This window comes from Pseudophryne corroboree, chromosome 3 (genome assembly GCF_028390025.1).
Source record: "Pseudophryne corroboree isolate aPseCor3 chromosome 3, aPseCor3.hap2, whole genome shotgun sequence".
Taxonomy (NCBI): Eukaryota; Metazoa; Chordata; class Amphibia; order Anura; family Myobatrachidae; genus Pseudophryne; species Pseudophryne corroboree.
Window position 1 is genome coordinate 102,784,521 of NC_086446.1, and position 11,440 is coordinate 102,795,960.

Below are 11,440 nucleotides of genomic sequence, written 5' to 3' on the forward strand. Positions count from 1 at the left end.
TTATACCGGTACCCAGCCCGGTTCACAGTGCGTTACCAGTTATACCGGTACCCAGCTTTGTTCACAGTGCTATAACAGTATTACCGGTACCCAGCCCGGTTCACAGGGCTTTACCAGTTATACCTGTACCCAGTCAGGTTCACAATTAGTTTCCAGTTATACCGGTACTAGGCCAGTTGCACAGTACGTTACCAGTTATATCGGTACTCAGACAGGTTCACAATGCATTTCCAGTTATACCGGTACCCAGCCCGGTTCACAGTGCGTTACCAGTTATACCGGTACCCAGCCCTGTTCACAGTGCTATAACAGTATTACTGGTACCCAGCCCGGTTCACAGTGCATTACCATTTATACAGGTACCGAGTCCGATTCACAGTGCATTACCAGTTATACCGGTACCCAGCCCGGTTCACAGTGCGTTACCATTTATACCGGTTTTCAGCCCGGTTCACAGTGTGTAACCAGTAATACCGGTAGCCAGCCCGGTTCACAGTGCATTACCATTTATACAGGTACCGAGCCCGGTTCACAGTGCATTACCAATTATACCGGTACCCAGCCCGGTTCACAGTGCGTTTCCAGTTATACCGGTACCCAGCCCGGTTCACAGTGCGTTACCAGTTATACCGGTACCCAGCCCGGTTCACAGTGCGTTACCAGTTATACCGGTACCCAGCCGGGTTCACAGTGCGTTACCAGTTATACCGGTACCCAGCCCGGTTCACAGTGCGTTACCAGTTATACCGGTACCCAGCCCGGTTCACAGTGCGTTACCAGTTATACCGGTACCCAGCCCGGTTCACAGTGCGTTACCAGTTATACCGGTACCCAGCCCGGTTCACAGTGCGTTACCAGTTATTATTGTACCCAGCCCGGTTCACAGTGCACTAACAGTTATACCGGTACCCAGCCCGGTTTACAGTGCGTTACCAGTTATACCGGTACCCAGCCCGGTTCACAGTGCGTTACCATTTTTACCGGTACCCAGCCCGGTTCACAGTGCGTTACTAGTTATACCGGTACCCAGACCGGTTCACAGTGCGTTACCATTTATACCGGTTTTCAGCCCGGTTCACAGTGTGCAGCCATTAATACCGGTACCCAGCCCGGTTCACAGTGCGTTACCATTTATACAGGTACCGAGCCCGGTTCACAGTGCATTACCAATTATACCGGTACCCAGCCCGGTTCACAGTGCGTTTCCAGTAATACCGGTACCCAGCCCGGTTCACAGTGCGCTACCAGTTATACCGGTACCCAGCCCGGTTCACAATGCGTTACCAATTATACCGGTACCCAGCCCGGTTCACAGTGCGTTACCAATTATACCGTTACCCAGCCCGGTTCACAGTGCGTTTCCAGTTATACCGGTACCCAGCCCGGTTCACAGTGCGTTACCAGTTATACCGGTACCCAGCCCGGTTCACAGTGTGTTACCAGTTATACCGGTACCCAGCCCGGTTCACAGTGCGTTACCAGTTATACCGGTACCCAGCCCGGTTCACAGTGCATTACCAGTTATACCTGTACCCAGCCCGGTTCACAGTGCTATAACAGTATTACCGGTACCCAGCCCGGTTCACAGGGCTTTACCAGTTATACCTGTACCCAGTCAGGTTCACAATTAGTTTCCAGTTATACCGGTACTAGGCCAGTTGCACAGTTTGTTACCAGTTATATCGGTACTCAGCCAGGTTCACAATGCATCTCCAGTTATACCGGTACCCAGCCCGGTTCACAGTGCGTTACCAGTTATTATTGTACCCAGCCCGGTTCACAGTGCGTTACCAGTTATACCGGTACCCAGCCCGGTTCACAGTGCGTTACCAGTTATACCTGTACCCAGCCCGGTTCACAGTGCTATAACAGTATTACCGGTACCCAGCCCGGTTCACAGGGCTTTACCAGTTATACCTGTACCCAGTCAGGTTCACAATTAGTTTCCAGTTATACCGGTACTAGGCCAATTGATCAGTTCGTTACCAGTTATATCGGTACTCAGCCAGGTTCACAATGCATTTCCAGTTATACCGGTACCAAGCTCGGTTCATAGTGTGGTACCATTTATTCCGGTACCCAGCCCGGTTCACAGTGCGTTACTAGTTATACCGGTACCCAGACCGTTTTACATTGCGTTACAATTTATACCGGTTTTCAGTCCGGTTCACAGTGTGTAACCAGTAATACCGGTTCCCAGCCCGGTTCACAGTGCATTACCATTTATACCGGTACCCATCCCGGTTCACAGTGCGTTACCAGTTATTATTGTACCCAGCCCGGTTCACAGTGCGTTACCAGTTATACCGGTACCCAGCCCGGTTCACAGTGCGTTACCATTTTTAACGGTACCCAGCCCGGTTCACAGTGCGTTACTAGTTATACCGGTACCCAGACCGGTTCACAGTGCGTTACCATTTATACCGGTTTTCAGCCCGGTTCACAGTGTGCAACCATTAATACCGGTACCCAGCCCGGTTCACAGTGCATTACCATTTATACAGGTACCGAGCCCGGTTCACAGTGCATTACCAATTATACCGGTTCCCAGCCCGGTTCACAGTGCGTTTCCAGTTATACCGGTACCCAGCCCGGTTCACAGTGCGTTACCAGTTATACCGGTACCCAGCCCGGTTCACAATGCGTTACCAGTTATACCGGTACCCAGCCCGGTTCACAGTGCGTTACCAATTATACCGTTACCCAGCCCGGTTCACAGTGCGTTTCCAGTTATACCGGTACCCAGCCCGGTTCACAGTGCGTTACCAGTTATACCGGTACCCAGCCCGGTTCACAGTGTGGTACCAGTTATACCGGTACCCAGCCCGGTTCGCAGTGCATTACCAGTTATACCGGTACCCAGCCCGGTTCACAGTGCGTTACCAGTTATACCGGTACCCAGCCCGGTTCACAGTGCTATAACAGTATTACCGGTACCCAGCCCGGTACACAGGGCTTTACCAGTTATACCTGTATCCAGTCAGGTTCACAATTAGTTTCCAGTTATACCGGTACTAGGCCAGTTGCACAGTTCGTTACCAGTTATATCGGTACTCAGCCAGGTTCACAATGCATTTCCAGTTATACCGGTACCCAGCCCGGTTCACAGTGCGTTACCAGTTGTTATTGTACCCAGCCCGGTTCACAGTGCACTAACAGTTATACCGGTACCCAGCCCGGTTTACAGTGCGTTACCAGTTATACCGGTACCCAGCCCGGTTCACAGTGTGTTACCAGTTATACCGGTAACCAGCCCGGTTCACAGTGCGTTACCAGTTATACCGGTACCCAGCCCTGTTCACAGTGCTATAACAGTATTACTGGTACCCAGCCCGGTTCACAGTGCATTACCATTTATACAGGTACCGAGTCCGATTCACAGTGCATTACCAGTTATACCGGTACCCAGCCCGGTTCACAGTGCGTTACAATTTATACCGGTTTTCAGCCCGGTTCACAGTGTGTAACCAGTAATACCGGTAGCCAGCCCGGTTAACAGTGCATTACCATTTATACAGGTACCGAGCCCGGTTCACAGTGCATTACCAATTATACCGGTACCCAGCCCGGTTCACAGTGCGTTTCCAGTTATACCGGTTCCCAGCCCGGTTCACAGTGCGTTACCAGTTATACCGGTACCCAGCCCGGTTCACAGTGCGTTACCAGTTATACCGGTACCCAGCCCGGTTCACAGTGCGTTACCAGTTATACCGGTACCCAGCCCGGTTCACAGTGCGTTACCAGTTATACCGGTACCCAGCCCGGTTCACAGTGCGTTACCAGTTATACCGGTACCCAGCCCGGTTCACAGTGCGTTACCAGTTATACCGGTACCCAGCCCGGTTCACAGTGCATTACCAGTTATACCGGTACCCAGCCCGGTTCACAGTGCATTACCAATTATACCGGTACCCAGCCCGGTTCACCGTGCGTTTCCAGTTATACCGGTACCCAGCCCGGTTCACAGTGCGTTACCAGTTATACCGGTACCCAGCCCGGTTCACAGTGCGTTACCAGTTATACCGGTACCCAGCCCGGTTCACAGTGCGTTCCCATTTATACCGGTACCCAGCCCGGTTCACAGTGCGTTACCAGTTATACCGGTACCCAGCCCGGTTCACAGTGCGTTACCAGTTATACCGGTACCCAGCCCGGTTCACAGTGCTATAACAGTATTACCGGTACCCAGCCTGGTTCACAGGGCTTTACCAGTTATACCTGTACCCAGTCAGGTTCACAATTAGTTTCCAGTTATACCGGTACTAGGCCAGTTGCACAGTTCGTTACCAGCTATATCGGTACCCAGCCCGGTTCACAGTGCGTTTCCAGTTATACCGGTTCCCAGCCCGGTTCACAGTGCGTTACCAGTTATACCGGTACCCAGCCCGGTTCACAGTGCGTTACCAGTTATACCGGTACCCAGCCCGGTTCACAGTGCGTTACCAGTTATACCGGTACCCAGCCCGGTTCACAGTGCATTACCAATTATACCGGTACCCAGCCCGGTTCACCGTGTGTTTCCAGTTATACCGGTACCCAGCCCGGTTCACAGTGCTATAACAGTATTACCGGTACCCAGCCCGGTTCACAGGGCTTTACCAGTTATACCTGTACCCAGTCAGGTTCACAATTAGTTTCCAGTTATACCGGTACTAGGCCAGTTGCACAGTTCGTTACCAGCTATATCGGTACTCAGCCAGGTTCACAATGCATTTCCAGTTATACCGGTACCAAGCTCGGTTCATAGTGTGGTACCATTTATTCCGGTACCCAGCCCGGTTCACAGTGCGTTACTAGTTATACCGGTACCCAGACCGTTTTACATTGCGTTACAATTTATACCGGTTTTCAGCCCGGTTCAAAGTGTGTAACCAGTAATACCGGTACCCAGCCCGGTTCACAGTGCATTACCATTTATACCGGTACCCAGACCGGTTCACAGTGCGTTACCAGTTATTACTGTACCCAGCCCGGTTCACAGTGCACTAACAGTTATACCGGTACCCAGCCCAGTTTACAGTGCATTACCAGTTATACCGGTACCCAGCCCGGTTCACAGTGCGTTACCATTTATACCGGTACCCAGCCCGGTTCACAGTGTGTAACCATTAATACCGGTAGCCAGCCCGGTTCACAGTGCATTACCATTTATACAGGTACCGAGCCCGGTTCACAGTGCATTACCAATTATACCGGTACCCAGCCCGGTTCACAGTGCGTTACCAGTTATACCGGTACCCAGCCCGGTTCACAGTGCGTTACCAGTTATACCGGTACCCAGCCCGGTTCACAGTGCGTTACCAGTTATACCGGTACCCAGCCCGGTTCACAGTGCGTTACCAGTTATACCGGTACCCAGCCCGGTTCACAGTGCGTTACCAGTTATACCGGTACCCAGCCCGGTTCACAGTGCGTTACCAGTTATACCGGTACCCAGCCCGGTTCACAGTGCATTACCAATTATACCGGTACCCAGCCCGGTTCACCGTGCGTTTCCAGATATACCGGTACCCAGCCCGGTTCACAGTGCGTTACCAGTTATACCGGTACACAGCCCGGTTCACAGTGCGTTCCCATTTATACCGGTACCCAGCCCGGTTCACAGTGCGTTACCAGTTATACCGGTACCCAGCCCTGTTCACAGTGCGTTACCAGTTATACCGGTACCCAGCCCGGTTCACAGTGCTATAACAGTATTACCGGTACCCAGCCCGGTTCACAGGGCTTTACCAGTTATACCTGTACCCAGTCAGGTTCACAATTAGTTTCCAGTTATACCGGTACTAGGCCAGTTGCACAGTTCGTTACCAGTTATATCGGTACTCAGCCAGGTTCACAATGCATTTCCAGTTATACCGGTACCCAGCCCGGTTCACAGTGCGTTACCAGTTATACCGGTACCTAGCCCGGTTCACAGTGCGTTACCAGTTATACCTGTACCCAGCCCGGTTTACAGTGCTATAACAGTATTACCGGTACCCAGCCCGGTTCACAGGGCTTTACCAGTTATACCTGTACCCAGTCAGGTTCACAATTAGTTTCCAGTTATACCGGTACTAGGCCAATTGCTCAGTTCGTTACCAGTTATATCGGTACTCAGCCAGGTTCACAATGCATTTCCAGTTATACCGGTGCCAAGCTCGGTTCATAGTGTGGTACCATTTATTCCGGTACCCAGCCCGGTTCACAGTGCGTTACTAGTTATACCGGTACCCAGACCGTTTTACATTGCGTTACAATTTATACCGGTTTTCAGCCCAGTTCACAGTGTGTAACCAGTAATACCGGTACCCAGCCCGGTACACAGTGCATTACCATTTATACCGGTACCCATCCCGGTTCACAGTGCGTTACCAGTTATTATTGTACCCAGCCCGGTTCACAGTGCGTTACCAGTTATACCGGTACCCAGCCCGGTTCACAGTGCGTTACCAGTTATACCGGTACCCAGCCTGGTTCACAGTGCGTTCCCATTTATACCGGTACCCAGCCCGGTTCACAGTGCGTTACCAGTTATACCGGTACCCAGCCCGGTTCACAGTGCGTTACCAGTTATACCGGTACCCAGCCCGGTTCACAGTGCTATAACAGTATTACCGGTACCCAGACCGGTTCACAGTGCGTTACCAGTTATTATTGTACCCAGCCCGGTTCACAGTGCACTAACAGTTATACCGGTACCCAGCCCAGTTTACAGTGCGTTACCAGTTATACCGGTACCCAGCCCGGTTCACAGTGCGTTACCATTTATACCGGTACCCAGCCCGGTTCACAGTGTGTAACCATTAATACCGGTAGCCAGCCCGGTTCACAGTGCATTACCATTTATACAGGTACCGAGCCCGGTTCACAGTGCATTACCAATTATACCGGTACCCAGCCCGGTTCACAGTTCGTTTCCAGTTATACCGGTACCCAGCCCGGTTCACAGTGCGTTACCAGTTATACCGGTACCCAGCCCGGTTCACAGTGCGTTACCAGTTATACCGGTACCCAGCCCGGTTCACAGTGCGTTACCAGTTATACCGGTACCCAGCCCGGTTCACAGTGCGTTACCAGTTATACCGGTACCCAGCCCGGTTCACAGTGCGTTACCAGTTATACCGGTACCCAGCCCGGTTCACAGTGCGTTACCAGTTATACCGGTACCCAGCCCGGTTCACAGTGCATTACCAATTATACCGGTACCCAGCCCGGTTCACCGTGCGTTTCCAGATATACCGGTACCCAGCCCGGTTCACAGTGCGTTACCAGTTATACCGGTACACAGCCCGGTTCACAGTGCGTTCCCATTTATACCGGTACCCAGCCCGGTTCACAGTGCGTTACCAGTTATACCGGTACCCAGCCCTGTTCACAGTGCGTTACCAGTTATACCGGTACCCAGCCCGGTTCACAGTGCTATAACAGTATTACCGGTACCCAGCCCGGTTCACAGGGCTTTACCAGTTATACCTGTACCCAGTCAGGTTCACAATTAGTTTCCAGTTATACCGGTACTAGGCCAGTTGCACAGTTCGTTACCAGTTATATCGGTACTCAGCCAGGTTCACAATGCATTTCCAGTTATACCGGTACCAAGCTCGGTTCATAGTGTGGTACCATTTATTCCGGTACCCAGCCCGGTTCACAGTGCGTTACTAGTTATACCGGTACCCAGACCGTTTTACATTGCGTTACAATTTATACCGGTTTTCAGCCCAGTTCAAAGTGTGTAACCAGTAATACCGGTACCCAGCCCGGTTCACAGTGCATTACCATTTATACCGGTACCCAGACCGGTTCACAGTGCGTTACCAGTTATTATTGTACCCAGCCCGGTTCACAGTGCACTAACAGTTATACCGGTACCCAGCCCAGTTTACAGTGCGTTACCAGTTATACCGGTACCCAGCCCGGTTCACAGTGCGTTACCATTTATACCGGTACCCAGCCCGGTTCACAGTGCATTACTAGATATACCGGTACCCAGACCGGTTCACAGTGCGTTACCATTTATACCGGTTTTCAGCCCGGTTCACAGTGTGTAACCATTAATACCGGTACCCAGCCCGGTTCACAGTGCATTACCATTTATACAGGTACCGAGCCCGGTTCACAGTGCATTACCAATTATACCGGTACCCAGCCCGGTTCACAGTGCGTTTCCAGTTATACCGGTTCCCAGCCCGGTTCACAGTGCGTTACCAGTTATACCGGTGCCAATTGATCAGTTCGTTACCAGTTATATCGGTACTCAGCCAGGTTCACAATGCATTTCCAGTTATACCGGTACCAAGCTCGGTTCATAGTGTGGTACCATTTATTCCGGTACCCAGCCCGGTTCACAGTGCGTTACTAGTTATACCGGTACCCAGACCGTTTTACATTGCGTTACAATTTATACCGGTTTTCAGTCCGGTTCACAGTGTGTAACCAGTAATACCGGTTCCCAGCCCGGTTCACAGTGCATTACCATTTATACCGGTACCCATCCCGGTTCACAGTGCGTTACCAGTTATTATTGTACCCAGCCCGGTTCACAGTGCGTTACCAGTTATACCGGTACCCAGCCCGGTTCACAGTGCGTTACCATTTTTAACGGTACCCAGCCCGGTTCACAGTGCGTTACTAGTTATACCGGTACCCAGACCGGTTCACAGTGCGTTACCATTTATACCGGTTTTCAGCCCGGTTCACAGTGTGCAACCATTAATACCGGTACCCAGCCCGGTTCACAGTGCATTACCATTTATACAGGTACCGAGCCCGGTTCACAGTGCATTACCAATTATACCGGTTCCCAGCCCGGTTCACAGTGCGTTTCCAGTTATACCGGTACCCAGCCCGGTTCACAGTGCGTTACCAGTTATACCGGTACCCAGCCCGGTTCACAATGCGTTACCAGTTATACCGGTACCCAGCCCGGTTCACAGTGCGTTACCAATTATACCGTTACCCAGCCCGGTTCACAGTGCGTTTCCAGTTATACCGGTACCCAGCCCGGTTCACAGTGCGTTACCAGTTATACCGGTACCCAGCCCGGTTCACAGTGTGGTACCAGTTATACCGGTACCCAGCCCGGTTCGCAGTGCATTACCAGTTATACCGGTACCCAGCCCGGTTCACAGTGCGTTACCAGTTATACCGGTACCCAGCCCGGTTCACAGTGCTATAACAGTATTACCGGTACCCAGCCCGGTACACAGGGCTTTACCAGTTATACCTGTATCCAGTCAGGTTCACAATTAGTTTCCAGTTATACCGGTACTAGGCCAGTTGCACAGTTCGTTACCAGTTATATCGGTACTCAGCCAGGTTCACAATGCATTTCCAGTTATACCGGTACCCAGCCCGGTTCACAGTGCGTTACCAGTTATTATTGTACCCAGCCCGGTTCACAGTGCACTAACAGTTATACCGGTACCCAGCCCGGTTTACAGTGCGTTACCAGTTATACCGGTACCCAGCCCGGTTCACAGTGTGTTACCAGTTATACCGGTAACCAGCCCGGTTCACAGTGCGTTACCAGTTATACCGGTACCCAGCCCTGTTCACAGTGCTATAACAGTATTACTGGTACCCAGCCCGGTTCACAGTGCATTACCATTTATACAGGTACCGAGTCCGATTCACAGTGCATTACCAGTTATACCGGTACCCAGCCCGGTTCACAGTGCGTTACAATTTATACCGGTTTTCAGCCCGGTTCACAGTGTGTAACCAGTAATACCGGTAGCCAGCCCGGTTAACAGTGCATTACCATTTATACAGGTACCGAGCCCGGTTCACAGTGCATTACCAATTATACCGGTACCCAGCCCGGTTCACAGTGCGTTTCCAGTTATACCGGTTCCCAGCCCGGTTCACAGTGCGTTACCAGTTATACCGGTACCCAGCCCGGTTCACAGTGCGTTACCAGTTATACCGGTACCCAGCCCGGTTCACAGTGCGTTACCAGTTATACCGGTACCCAGCCCGGTTCACAGTGCGTTACCAGTTATACCGGTACCCAGCCCGGTTCACAGTGCGTTACCAGTTATACCGGTACCCAGCCCGGTTCACAGTGCGTTACCAGTTATACCGGTACCCAGCCCGGTTCACAGTGCGTTACCAGTTATACCGGTACCCAGCCCGGTTCACAGTGCATTACCAATTATACCGGTACCCAGCCCGGTTCACCGTGCGTTTCCAGTTATACCAGTACCCAGCCCGGTTCACAGTGCGTTACCAGTTATACAGGTACCCAGCCCGGTACACAGTGCGTTACCAGTTATACCGGTACCCAGCCCGGTTCACAGTGCGTTCCCATTTATACCGGTACCCAGCCCGGTTCACAGTGCGTTACCAGTTATACCGGTACCCAGCCCGGTTCACAGTGCGTTACCAGTTATACCGGTACCCAGCCCGGTTCACAGTGCTATAACAGTATTACCGGTACCCAGCCTGGTTCACAGGGCTTTACCAGTTATACCTGTACCCAGTCAGGTTCACAATTAGTTTCCAGTTATACCGGTACTAGGCCAGTTGCACAGTTCGTTACCAGCTATATCGGTACCCAGCCCGGTTCACAGTGCGTTTCCAGTTATACCGGTTCCCAGCCCGGTTCACAGTGCGTTACCAGTTATACCGGTACCCAGCCCGGTTCACAGTGCGTTACCAGTTATACCGGTACCCAGCCCGGTTCACAGTGCGTTACCAGTTATACCGGTACCCAGCCCGGTTCACAGTGCATTACCAATTATACCGGTACCCAGCCCGGTTCACCGTGTGTTTCCAGTTATACCGGTACCCAGCCCGGTTCACAGTGCTATAACAGTATTACCGGTACCCAGCCCGGTTCACAGGGCTTTACCAGTTATACCTGTACCCAGTCAGGTTCACAATTAGTTTCCAGTTATACCGGTACTAGGCCAGTTGCACAGTTCGTTACCAGCTATATCGGTACTCAGCCAGGTTCACAATGCATTTCCAGTTATACCGGTACCAAGCTCGGTTCATAGTGTGGTACCATTTATTCCGGTACCCAGCCCGGTTCACAGTGCGTTACTAGTTATACCGGTACCCAGACCGTTTTACATTGCGTTACAATTTATACCGGTTTTCAGCCCGGTTCAAAGTGTGTAACCAGTAATACCGGTACCCAGCCCGGTTCACAGTGCATTACCATTTATACCGGTACCCAGACCGGTTCACAGTGCGTTACCAGTTATTACTGTACCCAGCCCGGTTCACAGTGCACTAACAGTTATACCGGTACCCAGCCCAGTTTACAGTGCATTACCAGTTATACCGGTACCCAGCCCGGTTCACAGTGCGTTACCATTTATACCGGTACCCAGCCCGGTTCACAGTGTGTAACCATTAATACCGGTAGCCAGCCCGGTTCACAGTGCATTACCATTTATACAGGTACCGAGCCCGGTTCACAGTGCATTACCAATTATACCGGTACCCAGCC